The 17,775-nt window shown below is 39.1% G+C and overlaps 1 protein-coding gene across 6 annotated transcripts in view; it reads left to right on the forward strand.

The window, feature by feature from the left end:
* LOC103697780 (beta-1,6-galactosyltransferase GALT31A) overlaps nucleotides 1-17,775 on the forward strand; it is a 101,266-nt gene that overhangs the window by 42,745 nt on the left and 40,746 nt on the right. Inside the window, exon 5 of one of the 6 annotated variants that reach the window (XR_005507258.1) lies at nucleotides 1,749-5,521. The exons of the other annotated variants lie outside the window; for them this stretch is intronic. The gene's annotated coding sequence lies outside the window, so the exon portion shown is untranslated. Of the gene's footprint in view, nucleotides 1-1,748; nucleotides 5,522-17,775 lie in introns of those variants that run through there. 6 annotated transcript variants of the gene reach the window in all.

Genomic DNA, 17,775 nt, shown 5'->3' on the forward strand with positions numbered 1-17,775 from the left:
GCGGCCGCATGAGCGGCCGCTGATTTCGCCCCCACCGTGATTCCCGCGGCAGAGAGCTGTTGAAATGGGGTGATAAAAACCCCCATTTTCTCCTCCTGAGATCACCAACCGAGCCTTCTTCTCCTCCTTCCTTTCATCCTCCTTCCTCACCTCCGACCACCGCCTTGAGATCTGATAAGCTCTCTTTCCCTTCTCCCTCTCTGTTTCTTTCGAGCCCTGTTCTGAGATTTGTTTCGCCATTGGAAGCACCCACCAAACGCCGCCACCGCTTAACTGCCAGATCGAGCAGCCGCGGTCGAGATCTCCCTCCCACCGCCTCTGCCACCGCTGGTAAGCTCTCTCCGCTCTTCGATTTCAAGCTTAATCATGCTATATTTTCCCTATTTCGGGCCCATAAACCGAGACCTTCTTGGTTGTTTCTCGACCCCGGCCACCGCAATGGCTGCCGGCCGCCACTGCGGCCGGCTGGCCGTCGACCGAGGGATGGCCTCCGGCCACCTAGGCCAGCCACCCCGCCGGCCCCCTTCCTCCCGTTTTTCCTTCCCGTCTGTGGGGGTTTGGGGAAGGAGGCCCATCATGGGCCAAAATGGGCCTTGGGCCCTGTTCACCGTGGGCCCAACTTGGGCCCAGTTACGCCTAGCTGGCCCTATTTCGGTAGTACCCTTTGTGGGCCCAACTTGGGTCCAGTTCATATCCGAAATCCAGTTCAAACCCGAAATCTAGTTCAGATCCGAAATCCGAAGTCCGAAACTCGAACCCGTTTGGCCAATAAATGAAATTTTGCAGTTAAGCCCTTGACAGTATATTATTCTACAAAAGAGTTCCGCAATTTATGTTTGATCCCTATAAGAAAGATTGCATAAATGTCCATTTAGAGGCCAACTTTGGGGCCCTATTGGGTTGGATCTATGCGGGTCCATTGGGCCATGCCCGATGTGGGCCTTATCGGGCCATGCCCATTATGGGCCAACTCTGGGTCCTGTTGGGCCGTGTCCAATAATATTATTTTTGATTTTGCTTAGCTCTGAAATTAACAAAAAAAATTAATTAAATTTAAACAGGTGAACCTGATCTGCCTACCTGAAGTAGGAGTTAAGCGAGAAGAGGTAACTTAATACTTCAAGTGTAATTTCCAAATTATTTGATAAACTGATTAAGTTTTGACATATGTTTTGTATTCAATAAAATGGATCAGGCATGTTAAATTTTATTTGAAAATCATGTTATATGCTTTAAAATCCATGAAATATGAATGGACAGTTTATGAAATCTATTTTTGTATATATGCATTCTCAGCATGGCTATGACCTGTTCTGTTCTGGCTCCGCCAATAGGGATTATACGTTGGACCTGTCGACTTATAATCTGTGAGAAATCGGTTTCGACACCGCGCCACCGATGATTAGAATAGTGAATTTGGACACCGGCTGCCATCGTTGGGTAAATATAGTGGATTTGGCACTTTTGTGCAACATCGGCTGCCATCGGTGGATAAAAATAGTGGATTTGGCACCTTGTGCAACCCATGCCACTGGGTTACGTGGCCGTAACCTGTTATGTTGAGATTATGATATCAGAGTTTTTGTAAAAATGATAATAAGTCTTGGAAAGAGAAAAATGATGTTATTTGTGATTTATTTTCAGTTATTATTTTGTATTTTGATCTGATATGCTTTGACCCCACTCTGGGGTATTTTGTTGCTTACTGGGCTAGTGTAGCTCATTATTCTGTTTTCTCTGTTTTTCAGATCTAGAGACTTGATCGTACGGGATTGGGGGAGTGCGTTAGAATTTTCGACGATTCCTTCAGTTAGATTAGCTTGGACATTTGAATTATGCTGGCATATGCTATTTTGAAATTTTATAAGACTGTTTTTGAATAAACGACTTAATTATTGATTGGTCCTTTAGTTAGATTAGCTTGGACATTTGAATTATGCTGGCATATGCTATTTTGAAATTTTATAAGACTGTTTTTGAATAAATGACTTAATTATTTATGTCAATTTTAAGTATTTATATTCGCTTCGATATGATCAGCTGCCTTGCACACCTGTGCGGCCCGCCGTGCGGGCGTGCGGCGTCTGTCGTGCTCCGGGCTCGGGGCGTGACAGATTTGGTAGTATCAGAGCTCAGATTTCAGATTCCTAGGGATTGTGTTTGAAACAGTCATATTTGAGCCTAAGTTTTAAGATCCTAGGATTCGTTGAAAAGTTTGAGAGATGGGTAGGAATGAGGAAATGAGACACAAATTTTGTTTGCTTTTGATATTGGTAAATTTGTGTTATTTTATCTGAATTTTATTTGTCATGCTTATTAAAAGCCGAATGCTAGCTAACTGTGCTAGTAGCCAAAGTGTGAATAAATTATTTTGAGAGAGTTTTCTTGATGGAGTAATTTGCATTTCAGGTTATGATTAAATAAGATTTTGATAAAATTAAGTGAAGGATTATTAACCATGGAATATTATTTTACATTGTAAATTATTAGCTTATTTGCTATATAAGTGAATTTGGAAGTTTAACTTTATATTGGGTACTGTGATGTTACTTCTAGCTTGAAGTCAACTATTTTGGTGAGAAGTTAAGGTTCGTTCATAAAAAGTTGTTAATATTTGAATTTGGAAAGATTTTATTATATTTATTAAAATATTTTTTTGAGGTTAAAAATCTATATATGGATCATACATGAAACTTTTACATATAAGAAAAATATATTTGGGATGAGACTTAAAGAATTCTAATCTGGCTCTACATGAGACTTGAAACAATTAAGATTGATATTCTGTTGGAAAGTCAATTAGTAAATCTTGAGAATATTGGTGGATTAAAATGTTTTTGGGTTGGTCGAAAATAGGACTTGTTTGATTTGGAAAAGTTCTTGATGCTTTCCTTTTTAAGAAGAAAAAAAATCATTGAAAAGTATAGGATTTTGATCGATATGGATATCATTGTGTTATTAGTAGATTCTCTAAGTCTAGTAGATTTACAAGATCTCGAAATGTTTGTAGTATTGCAAATAAAACTATTTTACTTATTTGAGGAATTGATCTCAATGTAAAATTATAGAGCTTATATCTTGGTGGAATTTCTTGTAAATCTTTGAACTAGATTATTAGATTCTTGTGAGTTAAATATTTATAAATCAAGGCCATGAGTTGATTATGGATTTTGTATCACCACATGAGAAATGCAAGTGGGCTTTCATGAGAGGCCCTAATAAGTTTAGCCTAAAAGAAAAGATTCGGGATGATTGAGTAGGCTCCTGAGTAAGTTAATCTAGAATCTTTTAATTATCGAAGCTTAGAATAAACATCAACTTGTATAATGGAATTGTCAAGGGAAACTAGAATTGGCTTAGTTCAAATTTGGATCTAGAATATGATTACTTGATCATATGATGGTACAAATACGACAACTATCTCAAAGGTTAATCATGACTTAGTGTACTTGGGAAGCAAGGATAAAATTTTGCTTGGATATTATAAAAAAAAATGTTGATCTGGGATCATTAAGAAATTTTGGAGAATATTGATCAGAGTTGCGCAACGAAAGTATGATGGACTGAATCAATTTAAACTGGTCAAAAATATTGACTGTGTTTTGGAAACATGTTATGATGAAGGACTATGTTGTTCAATAATGAAAGATTTTGTTAATAAGGGAAGGTGAATACTATTGATGCTCAGGTCAATCATGATATGATTATGTTATCTCTTGGATAGACTTTGCCATTTTTGGGTATGTTAAGAAAAATTTGAGTATATCATGACCAGGATTGGTTGATCATTGATTAAATATGGTCTAATTTGTTATGTATCTGAATAAAGCATAAAGCATGCATTATTTGCTCCCATCTTATAATTTATAAGTTAAAAGCTTTGTGGCATATTGAATCACGATATCAATACTCTGCTTTCTCAAATTTGCTCTTGTGATTTGATGCCAATCATTTTCCATATAGACCATTGTTGCCTGATAACTATCATTACATGTTCATTTTGTGAATCACATTCCAAACTATATAATAATTTGACTCTACGGTTGGTCATTATCCTTTGTGGAATCAGCACACTACCATGATAAGTGTATGAGATCTATTTCATTTCAAGTTCTACCCCAAATACAATTCATTTTATCGATCCTGTTGTGAAACGATCCTGATCTGATCTCGAGTGAACATGCATCAAGATGATAATTTCAATTTGAGATTTTAGTTAGTCACTTATCTAGTGCTAATCTTGTGAGTTTATATGAAATTTTTGATAATTGATCTAAAGCTATCTATCACACTGATTTTGATCGGAAAAAAAAATGAGATCTTGGATTTATATAACTCAATGGGCTGAACATCTTTAAAGTTGGAAGGCCAACATTCTTCAAATTTCGAGGACGAAATTTTTTATAAGAGGGGGAGAATGTGAGATAACGCCCCTTTTGGAAGGGGCCAAAGTAGGGGATCGCTGTGCGATCCCTTCCGGCTTCTTCGGGAGTAGAGACATCGTGGGCAACCTGCGGCTGCATCGCGGTCGCCCGCGTCTATCCTGCGGCCGCACGAGCGGCCGCTGATTTCGCCCCCACCGTGATTCCCGCGGTGGAGAGCCGTTGAAATGGGGTGATAAAAACCTCCATTTTCTCCTCCTGAAATCACCAACCGAGCCTTCTCCTCCTTCCTCACCTCCGGCCACCGCCTTGAGATCTGATAAGCTCTCTTTCCCTTCTCCCTCTCTGTTTCTTTCGAGCCCTGTTCTGAGATTTGTATCGCCATTGGAAGCACCCACCAAACGCCGCCGCCGCCGCTTGACTGTCGGATCGAGCGGCCGCGGTCGAGATCTCCCTCCCACCGCCACTGCCATCGCTGGTAAGCTCCCTCCGCTCTTCGATTTCAAGCTTAATTATGCTATATTTTCCCTATTTCGGCCCCATAAACTGAGACCTCATTTCTTTCTCGACCCCTGAGGATCCTAGTGTGATTTTGATGTTTACAAAGCCATTAAGGTCAAATGGACAGACTAATGCTTTTAATTCAATTGATCTAATACATAAGTAAGTAAGGAAGAAAGATTTGATACATCCTTGATACGCTTTACTTGATATATTTAAAAGAACTTTCAAGAACACATCTAAAACAAATTATATTGGAAGAACTTGAGGAAAGAACTAATTTAGAGTTTAATATACCTTAGAGTCAAGTTCTTTTGATTGAAGCTTAACTCTGTCATTTACATGCTTAATGAGCTTAAACTTTAATGTGTTAAGCATCCTAAGGAGTAAGAAATGATTTGCAATGTTGTTACTTCTTTTATATGTTTAATGTGCAAATCTAACCTAAAGATGCAGAAAAACAGGGTTAGAGTCGACCTCAGAAGAGATGGAGTCGATCCTGGCACAATTTGGCACAGATCTCAGGTCGACCCCAGAAAAGCTCGGGCCGACCCCAGCTCGGGTCGACCCCAGCTTCAGCCATCTGAAAATACAGCCTTCTGGAATTTCTTGAGAGGGCCGACCCCAAGTTTCCTTGAGCCGACCCCAGGTGGAGCCGACCCCAAGAGACCATGAGCCGACCCCAGGTTAAGAACTCAAAAAATATATCTCTGGAATCCCTGAGAGGGTCGACCCCGCTGTAGCTTGGGTCGACCCCACTGTAGCATGGGTCGACCCCAAGAAAGTATGAGTCGACCCCAGCGTGAAGAGTCAAAAAAACAAGCTTCTGGATTTTCTGAGAGGGCCGACCCCACTGTAGCAGGGGCTGACCTTAGAAAAGTTTGAGTCGACCCCAGCACGGGTGACAGTCCAACGGCTAGTTTTGCAGATGTACTTTTTAAGTCCTCAACGGCTATAAACGGCTACTTTCTCCATTCCAACGATAGGAAAGTGATCTTTGGAGATTGGAGAAGTATTTAAGAGCCACTATTCATCAAAGGAAGTAATCTTGGTGGGAATCTAAGTGTGCATTCAAGAGAAAGAGGAAATCCAAGAAAGTTAAGGTTATTGCTTCAAGTTCAAACCCAAAAGAAGTGTGTTGAGCAGAATTCAAGTGCCTTCAAAAGCTCAACCAATTCATTGAAGAGTGAAGCAACCTTGGGAAAGAAAAGAAGAGCAATCTACAAAGCGATAATTATTTTCTACTCTCTTCTTTTTGCGCATATTTGTTATATTTGCTCATTTAGGAGTTTTAAACTTCTTTTCTATTATTCATTGTAAGGTTTGTTGGTGAGCCCGCAAAAATCAATGGTGTAGGTTGTTGGTGAGCCCGCAAAACCAACGTTAGATTGTTGGTGAGCCCGCAAAACCAACGTTAGGTTGTTGGTGATCCTAGAAAACCAAATTGTAAAGGTTTTGGATTGTGAGCTCGAAAAACAATCCTACTATAATATGAGGGATTATAGTAAAATTTCCAAGGGGACGCTTGGGGAGTGGACGTAGGTGCCTTGGGGTGCACCGAACCACTATACATCATAGTGTTTGTGTTGTGGCTTCACTTGTGATTATTCTTGCATTATCTTTCATCTTTGCTATAGTTTAATTCATTGAAATAATTTAAGAAAGCATCCACCGCACTCAACTAAGGAAGTTTTTAAAACACTAAAAATTTGGAAAAACCTAATTCACCCCCCCTCTTGGGTTGTCACCTTGGGCAACAAGTGGTATCAGAGAAGGTGCTCTATAATTCCTTGCCTTTTTAATTTTGACCTAACCACCAAAGAGCCAAAGATCATGACAACTCAAATAGATAGTTTCCTAGGAGAGAGACAATTAATTGATCGACCTCCACTATTTAATGGTATAAACTACACACATTGGAAAGCACGCATGCACATTTTCATTCAAGCACATGACTATGATTTATGGAGTATCATAGTCAACGGGCTACACACAAACACTAATCATGATAAGAAAATGGCTCAGCAAAATGCAAAAGCCATGAATATTCTATATTGTGCATTAGATGATAGTGAACTTAATAACATATCTTTTTGCATAAATGCTAAGAAAATCTGGAATATGCTTGAAGGTAAATATGAATGCACTAACATTTTTAGTGAATCTGAAACTAGCTCTGAAGAAGAGCAGCAAACTAAAATTAAAAATATATGCTTTATGGCATATGAAGATAAGGTATGTACTGAAACACAAAGTGATTTCTCATTCCAAGATGAAGTACACGCTGAAACTTAATCTGATTTTACATTTGATGAACTTCATGATGCTTTTTCTGATCTATACTTAGAATATAAGAAGCTTAGTTTAAAGAATAAAAAGCTAAATCAGAAAAATCTTTCTTGCTGAAAGCTATGATATAATTCAGAAAAATAATAAATTATTTTTAGAAGACAATAAAAGGTTAACTAAAGAAGTTAACAAATTTAAGCCTATAGTTGAAAAATTTACTATCAGCTCTGAAAAGCTGAACTTATTGATAAATAATCAAAGAGCTGAATTTGAAAAGGCTGAATTAGGATATCAATCTTGGTACATGTTGTCCGATTCCTGTTTACCTAAAAATATGCTAAACAGATCGTTGTTAGAACCGACAAACAAAGTTTAAATTAATTTTACTCTTACCTGTTCTACTCGAAGAATAGTGGTTGTAAGAAGTCGATCCACAGGGAGGCGATTGGAGTTGCTTAAAAATAAAAACGTTCACTCGGATTCAAAAGCGATTTTTGAATAACAAAAGAAAAACATTATGTCGGGGATGTTGATATGATTTTCTAATTGAAACTAATTAAAAGAAAGGTACTCAGATTCGAAAAGCATTTATTTAATTAATCAAAGAAGAGTTTTGGCATAAATTAAATGGATGAAAACAAGAAGATTGAAGCGAACACAAATTACATGAAGGAAGATTTAATTGTATTGCATAAAAAGAAAAATTACAGAAGTTGAAGAACGGAACTTAAAAATACAGAAATTAAAAACAATAGAAATTAAAGCTTTAGCATAAATTGGATGAAAACAGTGCTAGGAAAATTGTAGACTGGAATATAGATTGCATAAAATAAATTTATGGATTGCATAAAAGGACAAGTGCTTACAAGAGTAAGAAAGAAAAAAAATATTAAAAAAAACAAGGAACAAGTAACTCGGTTGAACACCTAAACAAAAGAAAAATTAAAATAACATTTTTTTTTCTTCCTTCTTCTCGGAAAACAGGGCCTCCCCTGTTCTTTGGCTCAACACCCAGCCCGCACCGAGAGCTCCCCTCCTTCCGATGGCCACCCTCTTTATAGGTCGAGTGAGGATGCTTGGATTCCGGAAGGGGCGGACTCGGAGGCTTGACTACGGCACGATCCATGGAGCTCGGACGCGGGGGATGGGATTTGGATGAAAGGGCGCTGCGGGATCTTTGCTGGGACCACTGCTAGCATCACGGGAGGCTTGGATTTCGGAAGCTGATGCACGCGGGATCGCTGGAGATGGATGCAAGCGAGCGGCTGGGCGCGATGATGGGAGGAGCGGATCCATGGGAGAGGGGCTGAGACGCTGGATCTTGATCACGGGATGAGCTGGGAGCGTGGATTCGGGACGATGGCCGCTGGGGTTCCGGATGAGCTTGGATCACGGTAGAGTCTGGGACGTGGGCGTTGAATGCCGACGGTTGGAATGGAGGAGACGCGGTGGGAAGACGCCATTCACGGACGCTTGCTTGGGGGCGATCTGTGAGGCGGGATCACGGGAGAGGGGCTGAAGATCATGGTGCGGATGCGGGCGGCTTGATGCTGGATTTTCAGAATGGGTGCACGACTGGGATTGGGTCGCGGACGCGGGATGAGACGGGAAGATGAGAAAACAGGGGAGGATGAACGCGTTGGGAGGCTGGAAATGTGGTTCCTGGGGGGTTTGGGATTCCGGTGCGTCACGGACGGAAGCGGCTAAATCAACTGATGCTGGATGGCTGTAAGGCATGGTGGGGACGCGCTGGAGACGCGGACGGCCTGGCACGGAAACTGGCATGCGGCTGGCACGATCAAGGGAGGAAGTCTGGGACGCGGGCGTTGCTGGCACGCTGGCTTGACTAGAGCTTGGGCTGCTGGGCCTTGCGCTCAAACCCAATATTATGGGGTCTTTTGGATTACTTGCACTCAAACATAAATACAACGTTAATTAGTTAATTTTATTATTAAAGATTAACTATAATACTAGTTAAGATGGTATGACGATTGCACTTTTGTGCTCTCATCACACCCCCCAACCAGCTTATTGCTAGTCTCTAGCAATTAATGAGCAAACGATAAAATGAGGGCACAAAAGATGTAGTCTAGCCCATGACTTTTTATTCAAGCTAAGTACATAAAAACTGAGATACGTACCCACTTTCGTAAAGCATCACGATTACACTTAGCACGTGCAGCAAGCCTTTAAACCCCTAGGTTATCCTAGTGGACGAGTGTTGTCTCGTGAGGGTTTACAGTGAAGTTACCCACAAACTTCATGAGTCAGGGATTTCCAATTTTTAACTTGAAATTTGAACAAGTATTACTGTTTGAAACTAGAATTGCAAGGATAATAGAGACTCTAATTCAAGTTTCATTACACCCCATCTATCTGCTAACAAGTCAAGAATGTAGTGAGGTGCAAGATAATATCATATAAATGAGTGGCTTTCACTTACTTTCAACATGATCACTCCAATTTTCAAGACTTTCTAGAGTTAAATGGTAATGAACACCCCAGATTTATTTATTTATTTATTTAGTTTATTTTTTTTCTTTTTTTTCTTTTTTTTCAGACTAAATACTAAGAAGAATGACTTGTGCAATATCTAGCCTTATTAAGCTTTCTAGCTAACCCATGTAGCGAGTGTTAGGCCAATGACTCCCGATCCAGATGGCTCAGGGCACTAGGTGTAAAGACACCCTAACAGGCTTAATAACTCAAGTCAACTAGGCTCGAAGGCCGAATTAGTCATTCAGAGTTTAATCTCAGCCATCCTCACCTTTTTACGCGAACACTCGCTGCTTGCCAAGCAAGAGGCCCGGTTACTCAGTGAGAAGACTTAAAATAAACTCGTTTTATTTATTTTTTTTCATAATAGGGTGTTCATCACACATATAACTTTAAATTATCCAGAATATTAAAAGTATTCATATTAGTTGCAAGTTTACATACCCCACTATCATGTGCTTACGTGTAGGTGCTAAATCGTCTTCTATCATGTTAGCAGAAGATAGGTGGGATGAAAACTCAAGCTAGAACTGCTATCATATTCCTCAACTCAAAGCTATTGTCAAAGCAATTCCTAGTTTATACAGGCAAAAAGATTAGATCTTGAGTTAAAAATTTGAAATCCCTTCTCTCTTTTTTTTTTTTTTCAAATTTTTTTAGGCAGAAAAATCAAAAATATTCTCACCCCCATACCTAAATCTAACATTGTCCTCCATGTTAAAGAAAATTTAAAGCAGTAATAGGACAGAGGAGAAGTTATCTGATATGGGTAGGTAAAGTGACAATTGGGGCCAAAAAAAAATCCAAACCTGCATGTTAGTAATTTATTGATTTTTTTTAAAAAATAATTATTTTATTTTTATTTTTATTTATTTTTTTATAATATTTATATGTTGGGTTGCCTCCCCAGAGCGCTAAGTTTTATGTCTTCAGCCAGACAAAATGTGGATTCATTTTTTTTCAACCATTATCTAAGAATGGTTTTGGAAGAGTCCGAGGAAGAACAGTTGGCTGATGACGATCTATGCTCTGAGGAAAACAGAATTAGGGAGCGCATGCTCGACTCCTTCATCGGAATGGGCAAGGTAAGCTTCGAAAGGATCTTTACTATAAGTTTGAAAAAAGTCTTCTGAACCAAACTTTCAATCATGTCAACTTCATTGATTTCTTCATCGTCTGGTGGTTGTTTACTTATGTTAAAGACATTAAGCTCAACTTTCATGTTGCCAAAAGATAACTTCAGCATCCCATTTCGACAATTGATCACAGCATTTGCTGTGGCTAAGAAAGGTCTCCTTAAAATTATAGGTGTGTGAATGTCTGGATGTATTACAGATTCGGTCTCAAGGATAACAAAATCCACGGGATAGTAAAACTCGTTTACCTTCACTATTACATCCTCTACAATCCCCTTGGGGTACTTCACCGTCCTATTTGCTAAGGAAAGGGTAAGATTTGTGGGTTTTAATTTTTCCAAACCTAACTTTTGGTACACATAGTAGGAAAGTAAGTTCACACTGGCACCTAAATCTAATAGGGCTCTCTGGATGATCGTTTCTCCTATTTTTATTTCAATGGTTGGGCAACCAGGGTCTTGAATTTCGGGGCAATCTGTTGTTGAATGAGAGATGAGGCTTGTGCAGCCATAACAGCTTGCCTAGGAATGCTGGTTTTTCTTTTGACCGTGGTGAGGTCTTTCAAGAATTTTGTATAGGAGGGAATTTGTCGTATGGCATCGAGGAAAGGTATATTTATTTGAACAGTTTTAAAGACTTCCATTATTTCATCAAAGTTAGATTGTTTCTTGGAGTCCTGAAGTCTACTGGGAAAGGGAACCTTAGGTTTGTATGTTTCTATGGGTTCTTCCTTTTTGTCTGATTTATCCTGTTCTTGATCCCTCTTTTGAATAGGGTTCTTATCGGATTCATTTTTATTTTCTTTTTCATGTTCAGGAAGTTGGACTTTATTGTCTACTTGCTTGCCAGACCTTAAAGTGGTAATTGCCTGGACTTCTTAGGTCGGATTTTCATTAGAATCGATTTGATACTGACCTCTCTGACCTTGATTTTGTTGTCTACTAGGGTTAGGCACTGGTTGACTAGGTAGCTCACCTTTCTTTCTATCCCCTATATAGTTTGCTTTTTGGCTTAGACTAACCTCAAGTTTTGCAATCGCTTGCGCATGGAATTGGTTAGTCTGGGCTTGGGTTGTATTGGTCTGTTGTTGTTGCTTGATAAAATCTTGTTGTTTCATCATATTAGCCATCATGGTTTCTAATTGTGAAGGTTGCTGTGGGATAGGGGCATTATAAGGAGGTACAGATAGAACCAATGGTTGGTTCATTTGTGATGGACCTATCCTGGGGAAGTTGTTCTGAAAATCTGGTGGACCACCTTGATGCTGAATAGGTTTATTCTGCTTGTATGAGAAATTTGGATGGAACCTATTATCAGGGTGGTAAACTAGGCTGAACGAGTTGGGAGTGGGCTTCTTAAAGGCACTATATGAATTTAGAGCATTTGCTTGCTCGGCCTTTATGGTGGGCAGATTAGGGCAGCACTCCACTAGATGCTCCGGACTGTTACACAAGACACACAAACTATATGACTCGTGATCCACTTTCATGACGGGATTTGACTCTTTGTATGAACTCGAACTAGGGGAAATAGTGAAAGCATCAAACTTTTTACTTAAGTTGTTCATTCCAGTCACCAGATTGGACATGACATTTTTGAGTTCTGGATCTGTTTTCATTTCATAATTACCTGATTTTCTAGATCCGAACTCATCTCTATTTACTTTCTCACCATAGCTACTCCAATTTTGGGCATTTTCAGCTAAGTCAACAAGAAATTCATAGGCTTGATCTGGAGTTTGGTTCATGAACCTACCCTTGTGCATGGACTCAATCATATTTCTATGTGCCGGAGTTAGTCCTTTATAAAAGAAGTGGACCAGATCAGCTTTATCAAGCCCATGGTGCGGGCACTTGACCAAAAGATCATGGAATCTTTTCCAAAGTTGGAAAAATTTCTCCTCAGATTTTTCTCTAAAAGTTCTTATGGCATACTTAATTTTTTCTGTTTTAATCATGGGATAGAACTTAGCCATGAACTTCCTAGATAGTTGTTCCCATGATGTGATGGAATTTGAAGCAAGAGAGTACAGCCATACAGCAGCACGATCCTCTAAAGTCATGGGAAACAACCTTAATTTAATACCCTCTTCATCTAAGTTTTCATTTCTAAACGTTTGACAGATTGTCAAAAATTTGTTTAGATGAATATACGTTTGTTCACTCTCAAACCCATGAAATTTGGGTAACATGTTTATTGTTGCAGCCCGAATTTCGAATTGGGCTGCATTATTAATTGGTAATACTATGCAAGTAGGTGGACTAGCAGATGCGGGAGCGAATAATTCATTCAGGGTTCTGATATGATCACCCATTGTAGAGATTGGTGGTTGATCACTAATTCGTCGGATGTGAGGATAATTTTTTCCAACCTCTGGGTTAAATGGTGTTAACTTACTCCTTAATGATCTTCTACCATGCATACATTATCCACAACTTAATTAGACTCGACTCCTAAACGAAATCCTAAAAGATAAGAAGGGCTAGACCAAGATGACCACAATCAACAACACACAATGGATTGGCTCTTTAATCTTGCGGTTAAAGAAGGTTTAGTAGCTTTTAATCTAGTTGCACAGAGATTTATCAGGTTAAAAAGTTCCTAAAATTTTCTCCTAGATTAGACAGTTCCTAATCTCTCTTTCAGATTAAGCTTGAGCTTACCAGTTAAGCGACCCAGTAACCAGTGACCAGGAAAGTCTCGGGGTGTGTGGTGGTGCCAGAAGGGATACACCGATACCACAATATCCGTAACAGTTCTTACTGTTGTAAAACTTTCCAAGACATCACCAATTACTAAATTCTCACTGGAGTGGCTTTCGGCCGCTTCTTTCCAAGAGCCTAATTGAGCTCGAAAATTCTAAGGCCAACGTCTAATTGATTTTAATTTAATTTGGCTTAGGATATGTATGCAAGGTGGTGATTTTTGGGCTAAGGACAGGTAATGACTTTCCGACCTTATCTTTTTAATGGGTTTTGCCCTTAAATTATTTTATGCAAATGCTTAATACTCAATGCAGCAAATAATCAATGATTTTAAAGTTTATGTAATGTCATTAGGTTGTACTGATTAAATGAGCAAGCAAATTTTTTTTTAAATTTACTATTTTTTTAAAATTTTTTTTTATATAGCAATAACTTGAATGTAAACTAAACACAATCCTTATGCGTCAATCAATCTCCGAATGTCCGGTGAATAAGCTCTAGAGATTACTCCGTGAGGAGCCCCAATAGAGGTATGATAACCTCGGAGGATTGTATCCTATCAATTACTAGCAAAAATAATATTTTTATTTTTATTTTTTAATTTAATTAATTTTTTTTTCAAAATTTTAAATTTCGAATTTCAAAATTCAGAATTCAAATTTTTAATTTAATTTTTTTTTGAATTTTAGAATTTTGGAATTTTTTCTTTTTCAATTTTTTTTTTGAATTTTAAATTTCGAATTTCAAATTTCAGAATTTAATAACTACGAAATTATTAACTAGAATTATCAAAATAAGAAAAATTAATAAAAATAAAAATAAAAACTTACTACCGAAGTGCGTTCACTCCGGGCATCCAAAACTCGATTTATCTTCGTGATCGTTCTTGCTTCTCGATTTGCCTTTCCGGCAACGGCGCCAAAATTTTGTTGTCCGATTTCTGTTTACCTAAAAATATGCTAAACAGATCGTTGTTATAACCGACAAACAAAGTTTAAATTAATTTTACTCTTACCTGTTCTACTTGAAGAATAGTAGTTGTAAGAGGTTGATCCACAGGAAAGCGATTGGAGTTGCTTAAAAATAAAAACGTTCACTTGTATTCAAAAGCGATTTTTGAATAACAAAAGAAAAATATTTTGTCGGGGATGTTGAGATGATTTTCTAATTGAAACTAACTAAAAGAAAGGTACTCAGATTCGAAAAGCATTTATTTAATTAATCAAAGAAGAGTTTTGGCATAAATTAAAATGGATGAAAACAAGAATATTGAAGCGAACACAAATTGCATGAAGATTTAATTGTATTGTATAAAAAGAAAAATTACAGAAGTTGAAGAACGGAACTTAAAAATACAAAAATAAAAAATAATAGAAATTAAAGTTTTAGCATAAATTGGATGAAAACAGTGCTAGGAAAATTGCAGACTGGAATATAGATTGCATAAAATAAATTTATGGATTGCATAAAAGGACAAGTGCTTACAAGAGTAAGAAAGAAAAAAAATATTAAAAAAAACAAGGAACAAGTAACTCGGTTGAACACCTAAACAAAAGAAAAATTAAAATAACATTTTTTTTTCTTCTTCTCGGAAAACAGGGCCTCCCTTGTTCTTTGGCTCAACACCCAGCCCGCACCGAGAGCTCCCCTCCTTCCGATGGCCACCCTCTTTATAGGTCGAGTGAGGATGCTTGGATTCCGGAAGGGGCGGACTCGGAGGCTTGACTACGGCACGATCCATGGAGCTCGGACGCGGGGGATGGGATTTGGATGAAAGGGCGCTGCGGGATCTTTGCTGGGACCACTGCTAGCATCACGGGAGGCTTGGATTTCGGAAGCTGATGCACGCCGGGATCGCTGGAGATGGATGCAAGCGAGCGGCTGGGCGCGATGATGGGAGGAGCGGATCCATGGGAGAGGGGCTGAGACGCTGGATCTTGATCACGGGATGAGCTGGGAGCGTGGATTCGGGACGATGGCCGCTGGGGTTCCGGAGGAGCTTGGATCACGGTAGAGTCTGGGACGTGGGCGTTGAATGCCGACGGCTGGAATGGAGGAGACGCGGTGGGAAGACGCCATTCACCGGACGCTTGCTTGGGGGCGATCTGTGAGGCGGGATCACGGGAGAGGGGCTGAAGATCATGGTGCGGATGTGGGGCGGGCTTGATGCTGGATTTTCAGAATGGGCGCACGACTGGGATTGGGTCGCGACGCGGGATGAGACGGGAAGATGAGAAAACAGGGGAGGATGAACGCGTTGGGAGGCTGGAAATGTGGTTCCTGGGGGGTTTGGGATTCCGGTGCGTCACGGACGGAAGCGGCTAAATCAACTGATGCTGGATGGCTGTAAGGCATGGTGGGGACGCGCTGGAGACGCGGACGGCCTGGCAACGGAAACTGGCAATGCGGCTGGCACGATCAAGGGAGGAAGTCTGGGGACGCGGGCGTTGCTGGGCACGCTGGCTTGACTAGAGCTTGGGCTGCTGGGGCCTTGCGCTCAAACCCAATATTATGGGGGTCTTTTGGATTACTTGCACTCAAACATAAATACAACGTTAATTAGTTAATTTTATTATTAAAGATTAACTATAATACTAGTTAAGATGGTATGACGATTGCACTTTTGTGCTCTCATCACACCCCCCAACCAGCTTATTGCTAGTCTCTAGCAATTAATGAGCAAACGATAAAATGAGGGCACAAAAGATGTAGTCTAGCCCATGACTTTTTATTCAAGCTAAGTACATAAAAACTGAGATACGTACCCACTTTCGTAAAGCATCACGATTACACTTAGCACGTGCAGCAAGCCTTTAAACCCCTAGGTTATCCTAGTGGACGAGTGTTGTCTCGTGAGGGTTTACAGTGAAGTTACCCACAACACTTCATGAGTCAGGGATTTCCAATTTTTAACTTGAAATTTGAACAAGTATTACTGTTTGAAACTAGAATTGCCAAGGATAATAGAGACTCTAATTCAAGTTTCATTACACCCCATCTAATCTGCTAACAAAGTCAAGAATGTAGTGAGGTGCAAGATAATATCATATAAATGAGTGGCTTTCACTTACTTTCAACATGATCACTCCAATTTTCAAGACTTTCTAGAGTTAAATGGTAATGAACACCCCAGATTTATTTATTTATTTATTTAGTTTATTTTTTTTTCTTTTTTTTCTTTTTTTTCAGACTAAATACTAAGAAGAATGACTTGTGCAATATCTAGCCTTATTAAGCTTTCTAGCTAACCCATGTAGCGAGTGTTAGGCCAATGACTCCCGATCCAGATGGCTCAGGGCACTAGGTGTAAAGACACCCTAACAGGCTTAATAACTCAAGTCAACTAGGCTCGAAGGCCGAATTAGTCATTCAGAGTTTAATCTCAGCCATCCTCACCTTTTTTACGCGAACACTCGCTGCTTGCCAAGCAAGAGGCCCGGTTACTCAGTGAGAAGACTTAAAATAAACTCGTTTATTTATTTTTTTTCATAATAGGGTGTTCATCACACATATAACTTTAAATTATCCAGAATATTAAAAGTATTCATATTAGTTGCAAGTTTACATACCCCACTATCATGTGCTTACGTGTAGGTGCTAAATCGTCTTCTATCATGTTAGCAGAAGATAGGTGGGATGAAAACTCAAGCTAGAACTGCTATCATATTCCTCACTCAAGCTATTGTCAAAGCAATTCCTAGTTTATACAGGCAAAAAGATTAGATCTTGAGTTAAAAATTTGAAATCCCTTCTCTCTTTTTTTTTTTTTTCAAATTTTTTTAGGCAGAAAAATCAAAAATATTCTCACCCCCATACCTAAATCTAACATTGTCCTCCATGTTAAAGAAATTTAAAGCAGTAATAGGACAGAGGAGAAGTTATCTGATATGGGTAGGTAAAGTGACAATTGGGGCAAAAAAAAATCCAAACCTGCATGTTAGTAATTTATTGATTTTTTTAAAAAAATAATTATTTTATTTTTATTTTTATTTATTTTTTATAATATTTATATGGTTGGGTTGCCTCCCCAGAGCGCTAAGTTTTATGTCTTCAGCCAGACAAAATGTGGATTCATTTTTTTTCAACCATTATCTAAGAATGGTTTTTGGAAGAGTCCGAGGAAGAACAGTTGGCTGATGACGATCTATGCTCTGAGGAAAACAGAATTAGGGAGCGCATGCTCGACTCCTTCATCGGAATGGGCAAGGTAAGCTTCGAAAGGATCTTTACTATAAGTTTGAAAAAAGTCTTCTGAACCAAACTTTC

The sequence above is a fragment of the Phoenix dactylifera genome, unplaced genomic scaffold, assembly GCF_009389715.1.
Source record: "Phoenix dactylifera cultivar Barhee BC4 unplaced genomic scaffold, palm_55x_up_171113_PBpolish2nd_filt_p 000140F, whole genome shotgun sequence".
NCBI lineage: Eukaryota > Viridiplantae > Streptophyta > Magnoliopsida > Arecales > Arecaceae > Phoenix > Phoenix dactylifera.